Source organism: Spermophilus citellus, assembly GCF_964194105.1.
Source record: "Spermophilus citellus genome assembly, chromosome: 17".
In the NCBI taxonomy this organism is placed as follows: Eukaryota; Metazoa; Chordata; class Mammalia; order Rodentia; family Sciuridae; genus Spermophilus; species Spermophilus citellus.
In genome coordinates, this window is record NC_138199.1 from 7,871,140 (window position 1) to 7,894,830 (window position 23,691).

The window sequence follows — 23,691 nt, forward strand, 5'->3', positions numbered from 1 at the left end:
ATTTAAAATGCTAACTATAGATAACTTTAGTTTAAAAATAAATTAATAATTCAAGTTATAATCATAACTTTATCCCTGGGAATATGGTTTTCTAAAAGTACCTCTTTTAGAAAAAAAAAAGTTAAAAAGAAAAGAAAAAATACAAGTGTCTTAAGTCATTTCGAAAAATTAGATATATTACACAGTACATTAGTACTTATTCACTTCTTGTTTTGAAAAATGGGTAAAGGAGTACATTTATACCTGCTTTCATTCCTCCAAGTTTGAAGACATTAATATATGCTTTATTTTATCGAGGTTGATAATATTTGCACTCAATTATAACCCCATGGTCTCTCTCTACCTTAGTTTTATTTTTATGTGATTCAAGGGAGATAAGAAATCTGAGAGTTTCCTTTTTCACACATTAGAGTTGACTGGAATTCATAGAATAAGAGGTTATTGTTGCTCATCATAGTTCTTTTGAGAAGTATTCATAGATGTCTTATTTGCTTGAGTGTTTCTGCCTTTTTATACATGATGAAAGTTCTGGACCAGTAGAAAATTCATGTATTTTTTTTTCCACACAGAATTTTATGAAACTTGTTCCATTCTCTATTGGCACAGAATGTTGCTAGTTCATTCTTTGTATCCATTTTGCAATTCAACATACCTATTGATTACTATATTTAGTATACAACCACTGTATATGTTCTATCTGTATCCATATGCAGATGTCATAGAATGTTGCAAGTACATTCTTTGATTATATCTATTCTGCATCCTAACACATCCATCAATTATCCTATCATGGTATATAACCAATGCAGATGTTATATCCAGAATTGCTAATTTTTTATGTTTATTTGCATGCTTCAATTGTTTAATTTTTCTCAATGAACTCATGTTCCTGGGGGCTATCCATTCTTACCTGTATGTAGCTGGGGAAGGACAAAACCCTAGGCCCAAGCCTATGCCCCTCCATGGGTTTTCTAGGGTGGAAGAAAACTCTGGGGTTATAGAGAAGGCCCAACTACTACCTATTTAGCTTCTTGGCCTCTCATCTTCAGATAATGCCACTTCTCAGGGAAACTCCAAGTACCTGAGCTTAGGGTGCTATGATTTTTAGGTCCTGCTTGCTTACATTGTAATTGCACATCAGGGGAAGGGGTGGTGGACAGATAGGAAGAAAGGAGTTCCTCCTGACCCATTTCCTATTATAGCAACTGTCCCTCTTCTACTCTAGGCTACCATTTTCCTCCTTGCTATGGTGTGAATGCCCCCTGCCCCCACATAGTTCATGTGTTGGAAAAACTAAATCTCGAATGCAGTAGGGTTGAGAGGTAGAAACATTAAGAGGTGATAAGGTCATGAGGCTCATGAATTGACTAATAACTTTATTGTAGGAGTAGGTTCTTAATAGAAAGATGAGTTTGAGTTCTTTCCCTATTTTGTGTGCATGTGATCTCTTGCCCTTCTGCCTTTCAACATGGGATGATGTGGCAAAACGGCCCCTACCAGGTGTGATCCTTTGATTTTGCTTGAATCTCAGTCTCCAGAACTGTAAAACTCAATCTCCGTTTTTATAAGTTACCTAGTTTCGGGTATTCTTCTATAGTACCAAAATGGACTAAGATAGTCTCCACAATAAATCATAAAAAAACCTATGTTCCTAAGGCTTTTTTATGTTTCCTCCTCCCTAAAGTCTGAGATTTTGTACTTCTGCAGGATCTTCAGGTTTAAATTCAAGTGAAGGAGCTGACAATATGTACTTGTCTGAAACTTTAACTCAAATTATTTGCTGTTTTTAAGGTTGAATAACTTCACTAGTTTACATACTGATATTGACTACATATTGATATTCTATCTTGTTCTATCTTTCAGAATACCAATTATGTACACATTATATCTCCTTTGTCCTTTATACCTACACCTTCCTCTAACTTTAAACCTTAATAGTTTTATTGTTTTTAATGTGTGTTTGGTTTCTTTAGCCTATCTAGTTGATCACTGAAAAATTCATTCGTTTTCTTTCTTTTTAAATTTCATCTTGTTCTTCTCTTTCATTCTTTTCTGACCTCTCTCACAGCTTGCTATTCTGTGTCATCTGTTGTTTTATCACATTTTATTTGAAACATTGAATCTACTCTGTGATTTCATTTGCTTTTCAGAAGGATCATGTTATTTGTAATTCACTAAGATTTTCAGAAATTGTTCTTACTCCTAACTGTTTTCAATTAGTAAGTTTCACTTTTTAGAGCAGTTTATAGAAAAAATGGAGTGGAAAGTATAGAGTTCTCATATATTTTTCTAACACACACAAACACACACACCCAAATATAGTTTCTCCAAATTTTAATTTATTGCATTAATGGGTACATCGACTACAATTAATGAGCTCATAGTTTATTAACTAAAATCCATAGTTCACACTAGGGTTTGGTCTTGGTATTGGACATTCTATGTTTTTTGACAAATGCATAATGATATGCCCACCATTTTAACCTTCAGAATGATTTTACTGCCCTAAAAACTCTGTGTACTCTGACTGTTCATCCCCCTTCCCACTAGCCCCTGGCAACCACTGATCTTTTAAAATATCTCCATATTTCTGCCTTTTCCAGAATGTCACTGCTATGACTTGAAGGATTTCCCCAAATTTACGTGTTGAAACGTAGAGGCCAATGTGATGTGTTGGGTGGTGGAGCCGTTAGGAGATGATTGAGCCATAAGAACTTTGGCCTATGAGAAGATTCAGTGCCCTTAGGAAAGGGCTTGACATAGGGTCTCATCCTTTTTCACCCCTTCCATCCCTTCCACTAGGTGAAGAGCAGCCCTCCCAGACACCTGCCAGCATCTGGGCCTTGGAATATCCTGTCACTTTCCAGTAAATTTTCATTGAAGTCATTAAGTTTTGAGGTGGCTTTTTATAAAGCAATTGATAATAGGAATAGTGCATATCCTTACATTTGTTTTAGAAATATGCAAGATGGTCATAATTTTTCAAAAAGTTTGTTGTATATAGATGTGTTTTCACCATCTTATAAGTTACTCTAAGTCTTTTTTTTTTCTTTTATAAAAACTACCTTGTCTAGAGGCTGGGGATATGGCTCAGTTGGTAGAGTGCTTGACTTGCATGCACAAGGCCCTGGGTTCGATCCCTAGCACCACAAAAAAAAAAAAAAAAAAAAAAAAAACCGAGATGTAAAACCCTTCAGTAGAGGATGTAAAATCTTATTTTCTTGGTTAGATTACTGTTTCTTCTTTCATTTGTTCTGCTCCCATTGGAATACCTACTTCTTGGGATTCTATTGGTTAGCTGGATAGTTCTTTTTATGGGGTCCCATTTAGGTGGCTACATTCATCTGTTCTGTACTCAAATGTCCCCAACTGCTCTTCTTTTTGGTTTAAGTCTGCTTGTCTTCCCAGTGGTTTTCTTGTATTCAAGGTTTCTTGTGAGGGGCCCGCTTGTCCCCCATCTCTCTGGCTGCTGGGTCCCCATGGTGTATTACCCCTTTCCCCACCAATGGGGGGGGGCAGTGTCTACTGCTATAGCTGTAATACTAGAAATACTCAGTCCTGGCTGGTGGCAAGGACAGCAAACTATGTCCCTGTCAGCTTACAGGGAGGCAGTGTTCTCAACCCCTTACAGAAGCACAAAAGAAAGAATCTGTCCTCTGACTCCCATTGACATGGATAGAGAGGGATTGGGCCACCTGCTTATATTCTCTGGGGCCATAAAGATCAGGAATTCATAAGACCATTTGGTACTTTCCTCCAAATGGTCTATGAATTTCTACTAGCACAATCCAGATATTTGCCTTTGGCTGATGCTTGTCTCTCTTAAATTTTCTTTTAGTTAAATTTTTGTTTTATTTTGTTTGGGGGCTCAAACCCAGGGCTTTGGGAATGCTAGGCAAGTGCTCCACCACTGAGCTACCTCCCAGCCCTGCTGTTGTCTCTTGGAAGGAAGGAGTTTAGGGTTCAAGTTAGAAGAGTAATGGAGGCTGGATATACCTTGGAAGATGCCAGAATCCTGATCCCTCTAGGAAGCCAGTGGACACTTTCTTGTCCTTATCTCACATAAGCCCCAAGCAGCATCAGATTCAGCTGGCCTGTCTTCCTTGACACTTTTGCCTTAAAAGACATTACACAATTCTCTTTTCCCCCCTCCTATCTCACTATTCACTATTCCTCATGTTCTTTTCTTGCTCCTCCTCTTTTGCTAAGTATCTATACGTTAGTGCTGTTCAGAGCTCATCTTGGTCTTTCTTGTATTCCTTCTCCACACTTTACGTACCTCAGTGCTTTTCAACCAGGGGTGACTTTATCCTCCACAGAGAACATTTGATGATGTCCAGAGACAATTTTGGTTGTTAAAACTAGGGCAGCTGGGCTGGGGCTGTAGCTCATTGTTAGAGCGTCCGCCTCGCTCGTGTGAGGCATTGGGTTGGATCCTCAGCACCACATAAAAATAAATAAAGATACTGTGTCCAGCTACAACTAAAAAAAATATTTAAAAAAAAACTAGGGCAGGTGGCATCTACTGGGTGGAGTTCAGGGATGCTGCTAAACATGTAAAATGCATACGTTCCCCACAACAAAGGATTACCTGTCCCCAAATGTCAATAGTGCCAAGGTTGAGAACTTAGATGATCTTGCCCAGTCTAATGGCTTGAAATGCTTTCCACATTCTGATGAACCTCAAATGTGCATTTCCATCCCTGATCTGATTTTTTTCCTTTCCTGGGAGGAGGCGGGGGCATAATTTACCACTGAACTATAGCCCCAGCCCTTTTTTATTTAATTTTCAGATAGGGCTCCTTAAATTGCTGAGGCTGTCCTTGAACTTGTGATCTTCCTGCCTTGGCCTCCCCAGTAGTGGGGAATTCAGGTGTGCACCACCTCACTTGGCATCCTGACTCGATTTCTGAGGTTTAGACTCAGCTATCCCTCTGAATTATTAGCAGTTCTATTTGGATAGCTCAGAGAAATATCAAGCCTTACATATTCAGGATAGGAATCTTGATTTCACTCCAATTTTGCTCCCTTTCTTCCTATCTCACCTAGTTCAAGCTAGAAGCCTGGGGGAAAAAATCATTGATCTCTCCTTTCCCTTCACTTTCCATAGTCAATCTACTGTCAAGTCTTGTCACTTGTTACCAGGACATAGAGCCCTAACCCACACCTCCTTTTCCCTTCCCTGCTATGTGAACCACCCTCCCAATGGCTCTCCTAACTTCTGCCCTTGCAGGAACTCCCCAAATCTCTACCATTTTCCCTGTGCTCCACAAACCACAGGTATCTTCCCACATAAAATGCTATCCTAGGATTGTGTCTGGGTTTATAAACCTCTGCACATCCTACCAACCTTCCAGCTCAGCTTCTCCTAACTCCAGTTGATCACTACAGTCCGGCTACACTGGCTTTTTTCAACTCTGAATATGTTCCAAGTTTTTTTTTTTTCCTTACAATCACTACGATTTTGTACAGTTGATTCATTTCTTTGTAATTCTTTTCCCCTTAATCTGGTGTAATTAAAGTTCCTCTTTACTCTTCAGTTTTAAATGTCACTTCTTTGGGGTCCTTTTCCTGGCCCAAAGTGGTCCAGAAAATCTTTTTTTTTTTCTTCCCAGTACTACTTTTGGCAATTTCTGATGATCTTATTTTGTTTTGCTCCCTCATTTTATCGTCTTTCTACCCCACAAAGAACATACCTGCTTTGTCTATCATTGAACACCTGGCAGAATTCCCTGAAAAGCACATGATTTCAATGTATATGACTTGAATAAATTCATTTGGAAGGATTAAATTAAAATGTAGATAAAATGCCTAATAATATGCTCAACACTTTGTACAAATTCAGGAAGAATTAAATTCCATTTCATTGAGATTGGCTATGTCCATAAAGGTACGATGGATTGCTTCTGAAAAATCCCCATTGCTTATAAAAGAAAAATAGATATACTTTTATAGAAGCCTTGGAACAGTGGTTCTCAAAGTGGGGTCCTAGAACCAGAAGCATTAGAATCACTCAGAAGCCTGTTATAAAAACAGCCAGAAACTCTGTACAGAGCCCAGAAGTCTGTTATAATGAGATTTCCAGATAGCTAGAGTGTGAGAGATACTGGCTTGCGATTTTTTTTTTAATTTTCATTTTTAGTATTAATTGTTATAAAAAAGCATATAACATAAAATTTACTCCCTCCCCCCCCTTTTTTTTGTAGTGCTGGGGATTGAACCAAGGACCTTGCTCATGCCAGGCAAGCATTCTACCACTGAACTCCATCCCCAGCTCTAAAATTTGCCATCTTATCATTTAAAAATGTACAGTTCAGTAGTAGTAAGAACATTCATATTGTTGAGTAATCTCCAGAATTTTGCTCATCTTGACAAACTAAAACTCAATTTCCATTAAGTAACAATTTTCCATTCCCCTCCCCCAGTCCCTGGAAATTACCATTTTACTTCCTGTCACTATGAATTTGACTCCTCTAGGTACCTCCTACAAGTACTATTGTACAGTTTTTGCCTTTTTGTGACAAGCTTATTTATTTATTTTGGAGCTGGGGATTGAACCCAGAACTCATACATGCTAGGAATGTATTCTGCAACTGAGCTATGCCCCAGCCCCTATATCACAATTTTTAATTTTGGGGGGGTGGGGTGCAGGTACTGGGCATTGAACCCAGGGGTATTCTATCACTCAGCTTTATCCTGAGCCTTTTTTATTTTTTATTTTGAGACAGAGTTTTGCTAAGTTGCCCCAGCTGGTCTTGAACTTGCAATCCTCTTGCCTCAGCCACCTGAGTCACTGGCATTACAGACATGTGCCATCTCACCTGACTCATATATTATTTATCCATTGTTCACTGATGGACACTTGGATTGCTTCCACATTTTACCTACTATGAAGAAATTGCTATGAACATGTGCACAAACGTCTCATTGAATTTTAATTTCAGTGTTTAGGGTTATATACCTAGGAGTAGAATTGCTGAATTAGATAGTAATTCTATTCTAAATTTATTGGGGGAACTTCCTACTCTTTTCCACAGTGGATATATGATTTTACAAGCCCAGTTGCAGTATGAAAATGTTCCAATTTCTGCACATCCACATTAACAGTTGTTCTTCATTTCTTTGATAGCAGCATGTTAACGGTGTAAAGATACCTCACTTGTGGTGGCTTTGATTTGCATTTCCCTAATAATTACTGTGCATTATGGGATTTTCTACTCTAACAGGGCCTAGATTGTTTGTTTTTTTGGTACAGGAATTAAGCCCAGGGGGCACTGTACCAGTGAGCCACCTCCCCAACCCTTTTGATTTTTTTAATTTTAAGACAGGGTATTGTTAAGATGCTCTTTCTGGCCTTAAACTTGTGATCTCCAAGTCACTGGGGTCACAGGTGTGCATCAGTGCACCTGGCATACCTGGGCCTAGTCCACAAACCAGTAGCCTCATCGGCAATACCCTTGGTAAGTAATTTTCAATCACTTTAACATTAAATTCTAAACATTGAAAAATACTCACTGTCCTCTGTACTTGTCAGCCATCAAAACTGGACTTTAAAGGTGTGGTGGCACACCCCTAAAATCCCAGCAATTTGGGAGGCTGAGGCAGAAGGATTGCAAGTTCAAAGCAGCAATTTGGGGAGGCCCTAAACAACTTAGATCCTGTCTCAAGATAAAAAAGAAAGAAAGAAAGAAAGAAAGAAAGAAAGAAAGAAAGAAAGAAAGAAAGAAAGAAAGAAAGAAAGAAAGAGAGAGAGAGAGAGAGAGAGGCTGGGGATATGGCTCAGTGGTTAAGTACCCCCAGGTTCAGTCCTGGGTACCATAAGATAAATAAATAAATACACAGGACTTTTTTCTCCCCACTTACACCATCAGCCATAAAGGCTGGCAGATCTGTACTGAAAACCTGACTTCAGAGACAGATTCTTCCTTTACACAAAGAGAGCATTTGGTTAGAAAATAGTAGAGCCACACCCAGGAATTCAAATGCCCTCCAGCAAATTGCTCAGGGAATTGAAAGAGCTTTTGAAGTAGCAGGTGGCAGTTTGATAGTCTTTGAACCAGATTCTATTTACTTATTGGCTAAAAAGGAATCTTGGTGTTTTAATCGAAGAGAAAATTCTCAGAGGTATCTGGGGCATCAGTGATTCGCACATCTCCCCCAGGTCTGCAGATATGCATCAGATATTTCAATCTGATTCTTTGTCAAGTGGTAAGGAGTCATTGGCCAATGTATTCTGCTCACTAATAGCCAGGGCCTTACTTAAGTCACATAGAGATTTTTCTCAAACCTAACTATTGAAATAGAACTCGAGATCCCTTCTGAATCTTGAGACATGTGAACCCTGGAAAATCCCCTGAAGTCAGGTATGTGCTGTTTGCTAATAGTCACCAGCTTCTATAACCCAATGTCAGTAAGTGGAAATGCCCACCATCCCTTGTTCCTTTTCTCCTCCAGAGAGTCGCTGAATCTGGAGTTCACCATGCTATCTGTCATTGTCTCTTTATTTCCGCTGCTGATGTGTTCACTGCTGATGTGTTCTCCTCTTTCATTTCTGACTATTCTTTTCCATTTTCGACTCTTTCTCCCTCTGGAAATCACCTTTGTAACCTATTCCTCATTTCCAATTCCCAGCAGTCACCAAACAGGCTGGAGTCATAGATAAGTGAGTTTCCTGTCGTCATAAATGCTAGACCCGTCTCCTTCACTTTGCTAAGTGCATTGTGGAAATGTTGGCCACACTAGGAATATGACTCTCCTGTTGCCTTCCATTAGCACTTTCTGAATTCCTTAACTCTGAGCTTTTGGGAAACCCATTTGACACAGGGTTGCCTGGTACCTTTTGTGAGGTAAGTGTGTGAGTATGAAAAAAAAAATAATATGGACTTTCATAAGCCGCCCATGAAAATCGGTGACCTGACTGAATGGCAGGCTTTGTCTCATGGTGCTCAGCCCAGCTTTTAAACTTTTGCAGGCTGTGATCAGACATTTAACTCTATCTTAATAGGCACAAAATTACAAATATGAATCTACCAAAAAAATGTGATTGGCTTTTAAAACCCAGAACTGCCTTTTATTTGGTTTCCTTAAAACTTTGTCATAAAGAGGTTAAAAGTCAAGTGCCTTTCTGGAAATTGTTTGCTCGGCCATTACCATTCATTCAACTGGTACAAAGCCCCCAGGACCCTCTCTGTCCATCCAGATCACTTTTGCTCACCAACACTTATCTTTGCTTATCACTTTCCCACTCAAAGGCCATCAGGGTTTCTTGGCGGTGCACACCTGTGACTCTGGTCCTTGATTTCACCTAGAGTGAGACTACCTAGCTCTGTCACTCGTCCTCCGTAAGCTCTTTAGAAAGTTATTAATCTCAGTTTCTATCAATAAAATGGGGTTGGTGATGTTTCTAAAGGGCTTGGAGCAGGGCCAAGCCCATGCAGGTGTTTAGTGGACTCTGCTCTTCGTATCATTATTTACATGACCTCTGCACATCTCTCACCAGCCCTAATGGGATACTCTGTACTGTCACTTATGTGTTGAGTAATTCTCAGCCAAGGAAGTAGGGAGAAGGTGCCATCAGAATGATGGAGTTTTAGGGCTGGGGTTGTAGCTCAGTGGTGGAGCACTTGCCTAGCAAGAGTGAGGCACTGGGTTTAATCCTCTGCACTACATATAAAAAAATAAATGATAAGGTGAAGAAATTGTGTCCATCTATAAATAAAAATATTAAAAAAAAGAACGTCTGAAAAAGAGCCCACTAATTCTACCCTACAGCAGAGCACTTTCCAGCCCCCAAGCCCCGGCAGTCCTACCCCATGAGAATCACTTACCTGCAGGATAAATGTTGCACAACTCCTGCTCCCTATTCCTGTTTTGAAAGCTTGTCTACAGACTTAGGCCAGTAAGACACCATGAGAGAGGCCTGAGTTTAAGGGGAAGGCACTGCTTCCCACCTACAGGCAGATGTTGCCTGGTGTTAGATCTTTTCGTTTTCCAAGCAAAGCTAGAAAACTTGATTTGTACATAGAATCAACTGAATTTTTATCATTAGCTGTTTTAAAATGTTATAAACTTGAAATAAAATTTGCAAAGAGCCTGGGGGGGGGCATTAATGCTTGAGCCAAACGAGTCTGAATGATAGAAGAGGCCTGTGTGACCCAGTCTTCAACCTCTGCCCTGCACAGACCCATAAAGACCCTAAAGGCGAAAGAGAAGAATGACCAGGTAGAGTAGGAAGGAGTGTGCAGAAGCTAAACATGTCTTTAAATTTTTTTTTTAAATAGATGAGAACACTAATTTTGAAATCAGGGAAGTAACCTGCTAAAGATAATCTTAACTGCAGCAGGGTCTCTGTTCCACGCCAAGAGAACCTTTGGATCTAGGAATCTCCCCTAAGGGATAGGGACAGACCACCCTTAGCAACCACTCCTCCTCTGCATGATTGATTTTCTTCCTTCTTTTCATGTGTGTCTTAGCTCACCACCCAGTGACTGTTTCTTCCATTTCTTTGTCAAACCCTTCTCCACTCATATCCCTACTGCCTGGTAGAGTCCTAGACATACAGTAAGTGGCCAACAAATTGCTGTTACTCAAAGTCATTAAAACAATTATGCACGTTAGATTATTGCACTTGAGTAATAATTTGATGCTCATTGAAATACCTACATGGCTAATGTCAGTTGACAGTCTGCTCCAGACCCAAAGATTCTAAAGTACATGAATTACTGGACCTACTAGCTAAAATAAGCCTTCATATATTCATTCATTCATTCATTCATTCATTTGACCTTTATTGAACTATTCCTGGTTGGACATTATACTAACAAAGACAAAATTGGAAACGAAAGAGACAAACTCCGTGATTTCTTATAGTTCCCAATCTTCAGAATAATCTTGATAACATTTAGTGTGGATATTATAAAGGTACATCTTCTCATAAAAGGGGAAACAACATGCTAATTTAATATATGAATGTAAAAAGAATGCAGGTAGAAATCAAGGCGGCCATGTATAAGGAATCTGACTCCCTCCACCTGTCCTCCTTTTCTTTTTTTGGAGACTCAGAAACAAATAGGTATTTCCTGAGGCAAGTAAGGGGTCTGAATAATTCCTGCACAGTGAGTTATTAGTGTAAGAGCACAGATCTGGAAGAGGCCTTGGGGATCTCCTTGCCCAACCAGAAAGGATTTAGCAACCTTTTAAAGCAGCATTTCATGACCTTCCATCTGCCCTTGGCTTCAATGACTCCCGAGGATAAACACAGATTCTATCTAAGTAATGATTCGAGCAATTAGATCTCACTGGACAATTCCTGAGAAAGTTTGTTTTAGTGCATCCAGCCTCAGGGGTTCTGATCTGGGTCTGATCTGGATACCTTTTAGGCCTAATGAATACTTGGCAGTTCTTTTGTGACTTTTCCTCCTCTGCTTGGTCTCTAAAAATTGCATCTGAGGGCCCCCTCTTTTTACACACTCTCCCTAGGTGGTCTCCTCAAATCCTGTGGATGTAAATACTATCTCTCTTTTGATGGCTTCCCATTGTACATCTCCAGCCCAGCGGTACCATCTCTACTCCTCTGTCCCAACATCTTTTACTTGGGGGTTTTATAGGTAGTCCTAGAGAAATCTGCATATTTACTGCCACATCTCAATCCAAGCTACAACATCTTCTCTCCTGGATTATTAAAACACATTCTCCAATATCCTCCCTGCTTCCACAGCACCACCCTGCAGTTTTCCACTCAGTGAAGTCATGTTAAAGGATCAATTATACAGGGTCACTCCTCCGCTTAACGTACAGCCTAACCACTGAAGTTCAAGTGACTTTCAATCACTGTACAGATCTCCTGCTTCATCTCCTTAACCACAGCCCTGCAGTTTCGATGGTTGCCTTTCAGTGCAGCAAGCAGGTTTGGACACCACAGCCTTTCCCAGTACTTTCCATTTCCCTGACATCCATTGTCCCCCATCCCTTCTAGCCATCAGGGCTCAGCCCCATGATTCAGCCATTCCCACATAAGAGTAGCCTTTCCTCCCTTCATGGCATCTGTTAGAACTTGCAGACAGCCATGCGTTTGCAGTCTCTTCTACTAGGAGAGAAGCTGCATGAGGTCAGGGATTGTGTCTCTTTTGGTCATGCTAATATCCCTCATGCTTGGAGTCATCTAGGAGGTCCTCATGAAGTGAGAAATAGCAAAAATAGAGGGAAGGGCAAAATAAAATGGCAGATTAAGATGCTCTGAGCTCTCATTTCTTCACAGAAACATTGAAAATCAAGAAAGAAATGGACAGAATCAACTTGTTGCTAATTTAAAAAAAACGGTCAAAGGTTTACATTAATCAAGAGAATGTCAAATAATAATAAAATCCTCCTCCTCCTCCTCATCATCAAGTCATGTTTAAAATGGTAGGGAAGTATTTTGGTATTTCACTTGCTCCCACCTGAACCCTCCCTGGCACAGTGTCGCTCTTGACCTTGAAGTAGCAGCAACCCTGTGTTTCCGTTTTGGAACCCTAGTCCTTTGAACAAGGGGTAGCAGAGTAGATCTCATTTGCAAATTACTATGTATGTCTGTACTAATCTGTGTAGGGGAGACGTGAAGAGCTGATCCAAGACCCTCATCTCTGTCTCACCTAGCATGAGTAGAAGAGTAGGCACTGCTCACGTGTGTGTGTGTAGTGTGTGTGTGTGTGTGTGTGTGTGTGTGTGTGTGTGTGTAAAGTTAGAGAGTTTTGCATGTGCACAGAGTGAATTGCATGCTTGGAAAAGAATAAAAAAAGACCTTAAGATTTTGCTTTAGGCCAATCCCTAGGTTTGTGGGGAAAGCCTTGCTGAGTGTTGACAGAGCACCCAGAACAAAGCCAATATGCAATGAGTTGTTTTCTCTACCTTCTCTTTGTGTTTGTATGTTTCTTGTGGGTTTATTTGTTTATTTTACCTTCTGGAATTCAAAGAAATCTTTGTTAAGCATTAGCTGAACACAGCAAAAGGAATAAAAGGGTGCAGATTTCAATAATCACACATGAAAAATAGCAGTCTTTGAAAATATTGGTTTGGAGGAGTTACAAAAATAAAAAGGAACGATTACAGCCTTCATCAATCAATACAAACAAACAAAAGCCAAATCACACAAGCAAACCAACCCTCCAGAAAACCTCGGGAAAGAAGAGAGCTACAATTCAATCATCATCATCATCATCATCATCATCATCATCATCATCTACTTTTTAACAACAAAATCACAAGGCATACAAAGGAACAGAAAATATGGTTCACTCAAAGGAACAAACTAAACTAACAGAAACTGTCTCCGAGTAATCACAGAAATTAGACTTATTTGACAAGGACTTCATTTATTTATTTTTCAGTATCAGGGATTCAACCCAGAGGAAATTAACCACTGAGCCACATCCCCAGCTATTTTTTATTTTTTGTTTTGAGACAAGGTCTAAGTTGTGCAGGGTCTCCCTGAGTTGCTCAGGCGGGCTTGAACTTGAGATCCTCCTACCTCAGACTCCTCAGCTGCAGGGATTACAGGCATGTGTCAACAAGCCAGCTTGACAAGGACTTTAAAACAACTATCTTAAATATGTTCAAAGAGCAAAGAACTAAAGGAAATCAGGAAAACAATGTGTGAACAAGATGAGCAATTAACAAGACAGAAAATATAATTTTAAAAAATTTTGGAGCAGAAAAGTACATGAAGTAAAATGAAAAGGGGTTCAAAAGCAGATTTGACTCAGCATGATGTTCCCCAGTTCCAGCTATTTACCAGCAAATGCCATATTTTCATCCTTTTTTATGGCTCAGTGAAACTCCATTGCATGTCTACCACATTTTCTCTACCCATTCATCTGTTAATGGACATCTTCTGGCAGGTTCCATAAGCTGGCTATTGTGAATTACGCTGCTATACACATTGATGTGGTCGCATCCCTGTAGCATGCTGAGTTTTGATCTTTTGGATTCGTACAGTGGTGTGGGACAATTGGGTCATATGATGGGTCTATTCCTAGTTTTTTGAGGAATCTCCATACTGCTTTCCAGAGTGGTTTTACTAATTTGCAGTCCTACCGACAATGTATGATTGTTCCTTTCCCCCCACATCCTTGTCAGCTTTTATTATTATTTGTACTCATGGCATTGCCATGAGATGAAATGTTAGTACAGCTTTGATTTGCATTTCCTTGATTGCTAGAGATGTTCGACACTTTTTCATATACTTGTTGATCATTTGGATGTCTTCTTTTGAGAAGAGTCTGTCTAGTTCTTTTGCCCATTTGATAAGAGTTGAATGTTTTATTTCATACATGGAAGCTAGACCATAATCAGGGGAGGAAGTTCCCCTGAGTTGCAAACAATCAGAACTGACCTCATTACCTCAGGTGAACGGAGATTATTGTGAAGACTCTTGAGTTGAGGGCAGAGGAGGCACAGGAAGCAGTCTTCAGCTACCCTAGTACCTCTGAAGACCTAACCGAGTTGCCCAATCAGACCTCATAAACAACCATGGCCCTACTTCTCTCCCACCTCCAGTAGTGAGTATCTGCTGCTTTTTCCTCGGGCGTACCCCATTATTCTGTGTCCACTGCTTCCTGTTTCTGCATCTCTTTCCCTTTTCTACCTTTCAGCTTCTCTACATGCTGTCTGACCTCTCGGGTGCTGTCTTTCCCTGCAGCTCCAAACAGTGAATCCAATTGCTGTCATTATTCATTCTCCTGCGCTGGGCAGATCTTTCATCCCAGACACCAACATGGCACTAGGTAGCTTATTCCATTCAATCAATTGTGGTCTGTACAGGAAGTCAAGGGATACAAGGGCTCTACGTCATCCTGACCCCTCTGATAAACAAAGCTTAGGCAAGCAGGGAGGCCTAAGCATTTATTTGAGAAGCACAAGCCCATGGGCGTGAAGGAGAGAGAGGTGTTAGTCTGTAGGCATTCCCTTCATGGAGAGGTTGGAAGGGACCTGGCGGGTTGTCTAGCAGGCCAGTTCACACAGCATGCTAGCCTTCTCCAGAAGTTTTGAAGAAGGCTCATGGAAGAGGATGGGAGGGATTTATCTATGCAGTTTCCTTCTCTTGTTTCTCATTGGCCACTGAACATCAGACTAGAGTTACCTCCTCACACCTCTAGGCGGCGCCATCTGCCTTCTTGTTGGCTATCCAGGGGGTCAATGCGTGGGCTGGGGATACAGCTCAGTGGTAGAACACTTGCGTGGCATGTGCCCAGAGCACCATTCAAGGCTCTGGGCTCCATCACCAGCAAACGGTGGCACTAATTGGAGTGCCAAAGACAGGAAGCCAATCCCCTGCCCTACGTGTGGAGGGTCATTCAAATATGAAATACATCCAGTGATTTGAATGGTGGTTCTCAAAACCTGTGGCCACCCAGAAACTGTGAGTGTGATATTTTGTGGGAAAAAAAAAGGTCTCCACAGATTTAAGAAGGGAAGGATCTTGAGATGACATCATGGATTCAGATGAGCTCTAAACTTAATGTCACATGTCCTTATAAGAGCAAGGGAGGAGAAACAGGAGAAGTCATGGGAAAGCAGAGGCAGAGACTGAAGTGATATTCCCACACACCAAGCAACATCTGGAGCCACTGGAAACGGCAGAACATTAGGAATGGATTCTCTCCTAGAGCTTCCGGAACGAGCATGACTCTGTCCACATTTTGCTTTCAAATTCCCAGCCTCCAGAGCGATGAGAGAATGAAATGTCATTGTTTAAGCCACCAGGTTTGCGGTAATTTGTTACAGCGGTCATAAGAACACTAATAAAAGGGGGTGACAAGGGACAGATGTCCAAAATGTCGAGAAGGAAGAAAGCAGTAGAGAAGATGTGAAGTGAGCAACACTTGTTTTCAATAGAACTGCCCCTCCAGCCCTGGGTGAAGGCAAAAGCCAGATCTAAGGATGATGCTCTCCTTGGGGGAGGCGGACGGGGAAGGGGAGCTGGAAATCACATCAGGCCAGGAGGCTGAGCGCTCTGAGATCAAAGGGAGTCGCTGGTTCATTAAAAATGGATGCCGTTGTCAATGAGGATTATGGCAGGGGATGTAAGGAGAAAAGGAAGGATAAATACACAGTTGGAGTTATCTAAGAGGTAGAGATGTGTTCTGGTAGGAAGGGAATGGTACGAGTGGTTACTGGCAAGATCCAAATGGGCAAATGGCTTGAATTTCAGTGGGCAATAATGGGATGCTGGTGGGAGGGACTGACGTGGGTGTGGAGGACTGGGTCTTTCTCTCCATTCTTCTGTCTTCTGTGAGGGTGCTGTAAACTGTAGGCATGTCTGTGTCGGGAGGATGTACTGGGGATGATTTAGTTAGAGTAAGAAGCTGAAGAGATAGAAAGAACTTTAAGGTAAAAGGCCTTCAATGGAATGGGGGCTTCCATCGGTGCCGTGTGAAAGAGAGAGAGGAGTGTTTAGGTTAGTCGTCACATGGAAAAAAAAATAGCAGCTAACTTAAATTACTTTAAATATTGCAGATTTTTGTTTAGTTTTAAGATCCAGAGCTATTATCATGAATAGCCAGGATAAAGTTCAAAGAGGGAACTAGAGACTAAAAACCCAGGACCAAAGAGAAACCTCTCCTCTCCCATGGGACAGAAAGGTCTCCCCATGGGAGCCTATCTCATTTCCTCTCTTCTCTCACAGGCCAGCCAGCCCCTGCCAGCTCCAGGGCTGTCCCTTACCCTCATGTTGTACCCATGTGGTGCCATGCTTCCTCCAACCAGTTAGGAGCTACTACTGCCCAGCTCCTAACAGCTAATGGACTTCCTGTTTTAGCAATTTGAAACTGGGCCCCTGATCCACTATGTGACAGGCTCCATCCAGTTTGAAGATGCTTCTCCTGCAACTGTCTATTGCTGATCCTATCAACTGTGGCCAGTAGGTAACGTCCCCTGGAACAAACAACCCTGGACATGCTCCTTCAGTTGTGCTATGGTGTAATAGGCTGAAAAATGTCCCCCAAAGATCTAAGGCTTGCACCCCCAGGCACTGTGAATACCACATTTTATGGCCAAAAATGTGATTGGGTGAAGGATCTTGAGATGGGTTAGATTACCTTGGGTTATCTGAATGGGTTCTAATTGAGGACATGTCTCTTTACATGGGGAGGTAGAGGGAATGTACACACACACACACACACACACACACACACACACACAGGCAATATGACAAAGGAGGCAGAGATTATAGTGATGTGGTCACAAACCAAGGAAAGCTGGGGCCACCAGAAGCTGGAAGAAGCAAAGAAGAATTCTCCCCTAGAGCCTCTGGAGGGAGCTCACCTTTATCTTGATTTTGTCTCAGTGAAACTGATTTTGGACTTATGAATTTCAGTACTAAGAGAACAAATGTATGTTGTCTTAAGCCTCACAGTTTTGACAATTTGTTACAGCAGTTATAGGAAACTAATACAGATGCTTCTCAGCTTATGGGGAGTTACATTCCAATAAAACTGTCATATGCTGAAAATATCATAGGTCAAAAATGCATTTAATATACAGTGTAGTCAGGTTTTCATCACTATAACAAAATACCTGACAAAATCAACTTAAAGAAGGAAAGATTTATTTCGGCTCATGGTTTCAGTAGTTTCAGTCACTTGGTTGGAATCCATTGTTTCTGAGCCTGTGGTGAGGCAGAGAATCGTGGCAGAGAGAATGTGGTACAGCAAGGCTGCTCACCTCATAAAGACTGGGAAGCACAGAGAGATTAATCCACTGATGAGGTCACAGCCCTCATGAACCAATCACCTCCTAAAGTCCCACCTCCAAACGCTGCTGCATTAGGAAGTAAGCTTTTGGGGGACATTTCAGATCCGAACCATAAGATACATTTAACCTACAAAACATCATAGCTTAGCAACATAGTACACTGGAGAGTGTCCAGTTATTTCCTCTTATGCTCTCATAGCTACCTTGGAGTCACAGCTCATTGCTACTGCTCAGGGTTATGAGAGAGGATCGTACCATAAATCACTATCTTCCCCCGCAAAAGGTCAAAATTCAAAATTCAAACTACAGTTTCCACTGAGTGCCTGTTGCTTTTCTATCAACATAAAATAGGCGAATCTTAGGTCAAAGCATCCTAAGTCAGGGACTATCTGTCCATTTGAGAAGAAAGGAAGGGCTATTCAGGTAATCCAACCCATGGCCCTTGCAAGAAGAGAGAGCCAAGATAATTGAGGGGTACACATGGAGGAATGAAGGTTGCACAGACTAAGGATTCAATTCAATAAGCATGTTCCAAAGCAGGCACTGTTTGATGCCCTGAAATGCAAACGCTTTCCCTTGGAAAAGGACAGAGATATGGTGTACTAAATGCCACAATAAAGGTTTTAAGAGGAGACAGTGTGAGTAGAAGACTTGGGTCCTTTAGGAAGGAAGCATTGTTCTATAAAAGTAGCAATAGGGTAACCGTGAACTTAGCACCTCAACAGAAATAGAAAGGAGCAGATGCCTAGCATGCGTAGTAATGCAAACCAGAAAACTCAGCCAGACGCTTTGACACACAAACATACACATAACGCCTACACCCTACACTTAGGGCATATATATATATATATATATATTTTTTTTAAATCTTGTTCTACATTATAGCCTCTGGCTGTGTCTACGTGAGGCCAAAACAATTGGGCAATTCAGCAGAATCATTAGTCAAACTAAAAGTTCATGGAGGCAACATACTACAGAGGTGTCGTATTGAGATTTATAGGAAGAAATGTATATTTGGATATTTGACCTTTGTCCCTGTTCCTGGGGCAGAATTCCTCAGGCCCTCAGAATTTCCTAAGTGATCGAGACCTAAAGGTGAAAGAGGCATCTCTTCTCTTTTGTGACAAGCCCCAAAGTGCCTTTTGGAAAGTCCCTCAGTATGGAGGCCTGGTTACCAGGGGAACCAGCCTCAAGGTCAGAAGGTTGGAACTTTTCAGCCACCTCCTCACACACACCCCTCGAGGGATGAGGGAGGGGCTGGAGATCAACTTAAACACCTGTGGCCCCTGATGTTATCAGTCATGCCTATGTAGTGGGACCTCCATAAAAACCCCAAGGGACAGTGGGACAAGTTTCAGAGAGCGCCCAAATTGTGAAACAAAGGAGGTGACAGAGGTGGCACGCCCAGAGGGGGTATGGGAGCTCTGTACCCCTTTCTCATACCTTGCCCTAAGGATCTGTTGCATCTGGTGGTTCCCAGATTGTATCTCTCTATAATAAACCAGTAATCTGGTATATAAACTGTTTTCCTCAGCTTTGTGTGCTGTTTTAGTAAATTATCAAACTCCTGGAGGGGGTTGTAGGAACTTCTGATTTATAACTTCTTAGTGAGAAGTACAGGTGACAACTTGGGGACAGTCTTGCGGGAATGAGCTCTGTACCTGTAGGGTCTGTAACTAGCTCCAGGTAGTTAGGGTCAGAACTGAATTGAACTGTAGGATACCAAAGTAGTGTCTACTGAGAAATTGTTTAGCAGGAGAAAAACACCTAGGTATTTAGGGTCCAGAAGTTCTGTCTTTGACTAGTAGAGTAAAAGACTGTTTTGTGCTTTTTCCTATGTTAGAGTGAAAAATATGAATTACATGCTCTTCATAATTTTGGATATGGCTAGGAATTGCACCCTATTACAGATAAGGAGAAAGGTGGGTATTCCAAGGAGTGGCAATGCATGTCAACAGTCATGTGACCGAGTGATAGACCAGAATTTGAATCTGAATACATTTGCCTCTCAAAGGCATAATTTCATCACTCTGCAGACAGAATAAATCTAGGTGTTCTTTAAATTTTCTCAAGCAGCTGGCTGAGATGAAGGAGCGAAGATATTTGTAAGATGGCAGAAATCTGCTAGGAAATCCGGCACCATATCAGAGACTCCTGACTTCTCCCTGAAGCCTGATTTCTTTACGAAATCCGTGGACAGGCTTTAGGGGAGCCATTAACTCTCTGACGTTGTTTGCAAAGGCATATGTTCATTTTCTGGATGGCAAGGGCTTTACCTCTTATCAGAGTCTCAAAATATGTTCATCTTACCTCTCTAGACACAGGAAACCATGCCAGGGTTTATGTGTAACCATCAGTCTCTCTAAATATAATTCCAGCTGTCCAGAGCCCACAGATAAAGATTGTGCTTTGGGAGGAACCTTCAATATTTACACATATTATGCTTGTTTTATTACTGAGTTTCCACAACTTCTGTCCAGGCAGTTCTCGTCACAAATAAATATGATATAAATATATAAAAGGTGCCTCCAGTACTTACCAAGTCATTCCCAATGACATGAAGACTTTATTAAAATTCTGTGTGTGTGTGTGTGCATGAGATACTGGGGATTGAACTCAAGGGCACTCTACGACTGAGCTACATCCCTAGCCCTTTTTTTGCATTTTGACACACAGTCTTGCCAAGTTACTCAGATTAGCCTTGAACATGTGATCCTCCTGCCTCGGTGGCCTCCTAAGTTGCTGAAACAGCAGGTGTTTGCCATTGTGTCCACTGATCAAAAATTCTTTAAAGCTTTTTGTCCACACGCCCTAACTCATTTCACTGAAACTTCCCAAACCATATGATCCCTTCTCATGAAGTGGCAAAAGTTAATTGGCAGGCACCTTATCTATACCAGAGAAGTAGGTGTAGATAGGGGGAGAATGCCTGGATCAGGGAATGGATGGTTTTCCTCCTTATGCACTTGTTCTGCCAAAATGCACCTGAGTTCTTCAGAGTAACCTTACCAATAGGGAACACACACACACACGCACACACACACACACACACACACACACACCAGCGATTCATTATAAGGAATTCGCCGGTGTTGTTATTGAGGCTGAAAAGTCCTAAGATCTGCAGTTTGAAAGCTGGAGACGCAGCTGATGGTGTAGTTCTCATCTGAGTCTGAAGATGACAGAAGATGGTGAGCTGATAGTATAAATTCCAGTCTGAATCTAGGTCCCACAGCAGGAGAAGATGGATATCCAACCCAAGCCCTGGGACAGGCAAGGTTCCCTTTCACTTCATATTTTTGTTCTACTCAGGCCTTCAATGGATTGGACAAGGACACGCACACTGGGGAGAGCAACTGCTTTCCTTTTTTCTTCCTTCCTTCCTCCCTTCCCTCCCTCCCTCCCTCCTCTTCCTCCTCCTCTTCCTCCTCCTCCTCCTCCTCCTCCTCCTCCTCCTCCTCCTCCTCCTCCTCCTCTTCTTCTTCTTCTTCTTCTTCTTCTTCTTCTTCTTCTTCTTCTTTTTCTTTTCTCTCTCTCTCTCACCACCCCCCCCACACACACACATTACACATGCTAGGCAAGCGTGCCACCACTGAGCTACATCCCCAGCCCCTTTTATTTCTTATTTTGAGACAGGGTCTCAAAATTGTGATCCTCCTGTCCCAGCAGACAGGCACCACCACATCCAGCCTCTGCTTGGCTTCTGATTCAGATATTAATCTCACCCAGAGACACTCTTACATGCAGACTTAGAATAATGTCGAACCAAAACTCTGGGCACCCACACGTCTCAGTCAGGACTCATTCAGGTTGACACGTAAAATGTGTTCCTTCTGCAGGCCTACAGGAAGAAGTTTCCACCTGCTCCTCCACCTGTCCCCAGCCTCATCCTTCAACCCCTAGGCATTACAGAGAGTTGCTTAAAGGTAGGAGGAATGTTCATCAGTCGCCCGTCACTGTAACAAAATGCCTGAGCTCATCAACTTATTTAGTTTTTTGAGCTCACTGAGTTATAAAGAGGAAAGATTTACCTGTGCTCCCAGTTTTGGAGGTTTCAGTCCATTGGTCACTGCTCCATTGCTTTGGGCCTGTTGTGAGATGGCACACCATGGCTGGCAGAATGTGGCAAAGCAAAGCTGCTTACTTCTTAACCAGGATGTAAAAGAAAGGGAGGAAGAGGAAGAAGCTGCAGTTCCACTCTCCCCTTCAGGTATACACACCCCCAGTGACTGGAAGACTTCCCACTAGGTCCACCACTTAAAATCTCCACCACCTCCCAATAGCCACTGTGAAAAAAAAACAAAACCTTCAATACACGGGATTTTAGGGAACATTTAAGATACAAACCATGGCAGTAGGGAAATCAGCAGAGACAAAACGTGCCATCTTCCAGGTCATTTAAAACCCTCATGCAGAAAAGGCTGTGGATATTCTAGTTTGCAAGCAGATCAAAACGAAGTGAATATTTCAAATTCAGAGATATTTGCCAATTAGAGAAAAGGTGGTTTTTCCACCCCAAATCACCTAAGCTCTAACTAAGCTGATGGGCTCATATGAATGAGAAGTCCGGGGTGAGTCCTCGCATCAGACATTGCTAGACTCAGAAGCTCAGAGAATGTTATGAGGATCTGGCTTCTCCCCTTCTCTTGGCTGTACTTTCTTCTGCAATGGCTACTTTCCCAGAGAGGATCTCTCTTTTGGGGTGGCAACATGTGGTCAGCAATTCTTGGCTTATGTTCTCACGGATGCAAGTCCAACAGTTTAAGTGAAGTCCTATATGCAACTCTTGAGGTACTGTGATCTGGAGCATGTGACCAGTTCATAACAGACTTCTCTGGCCCATAGGATGCTGTATATGCCTCTTGATCAGTCCCAGATAACTTGTCATCTGGGGTAGCAGTTAGTAGGGGCTCTAAATCCTGTGAACTGAGGGTAGGAGAGGAGTAGTTCTGCACAAGGAACTCCGGTTGCCTTTAACAGAATAAATAGGAATTGATTGCTTGATGGTCAAATAACAGGGTGCTCACTTAATACATATATATATATATATATATATATATATATATATATATATATATTTTAAATCTGTATAAGTAATTCTAAGACAGTGGTTCTCACTGAGAGATAATTTTGTACCCAGGGGACACTTGGCATTGTGTGGAAACATTTTTGTTGTTGTTGTTCTCAAGACTGAGTGTGCCATGGGTGGAGGACAGGAATGCTTCTAAAATTCTCCAAGACACAGGACAGCACCTACCCCGCCCCCAGCAAAGAATTATTTGGCCCAAAATGTCAATAATGCTGAGGAAGAAAAGCTCTATTTCAAGGAAGCTGTGACTCATGTCATCAGAAAGGAGAAAGAGAATTCTGTTCAGTTGTACTGAGCATATTCATGTCCTTAGTTTGCAAAGACCTGTTGGAGACCCTAGATCTAGTCCTACTTGTTTTTACTCTTGAGCTAAACTTACAGCCCTATCCATCTGGATATCAGGAATTATGAACATCGAAGTGACCATTTCAGATCCAATGTAATTAGGTGGGAAAATCCTAGTGGACTTTGTATAAATCAAGGTTATGGGCAATAGTTAATACAACAGATGGTGAGCATGGGTCTATGATCGCCTCAGTGAAGATGAGCCAAATGGCTCGGCCTATTCCACTACGTGGTGCTTGGGAGAAGCTGCCTACCCATCTGTACTCATTGTCCTTCTGTCTGTATTGGCCATAAAAGTGGCACCTGGATCAGAGCTTCTTAATGACATTCCTTGGGGCTTCCAATGGTTCTCCTGTACAAACAATGTGTATTGTGGGAAGATTGGTAAAGGGCCCTGAACCTTTCCTTCCTGGCGCCAGTTAGGATGCTTTGGCTGCCAAGGACTGAAAGCTCTCTACTCAAACTGTTTCAGACAATAAGGGCACTGATGTATTTTCTCAATGAATCTAAGCCCAGAGATTCTGGTTTTG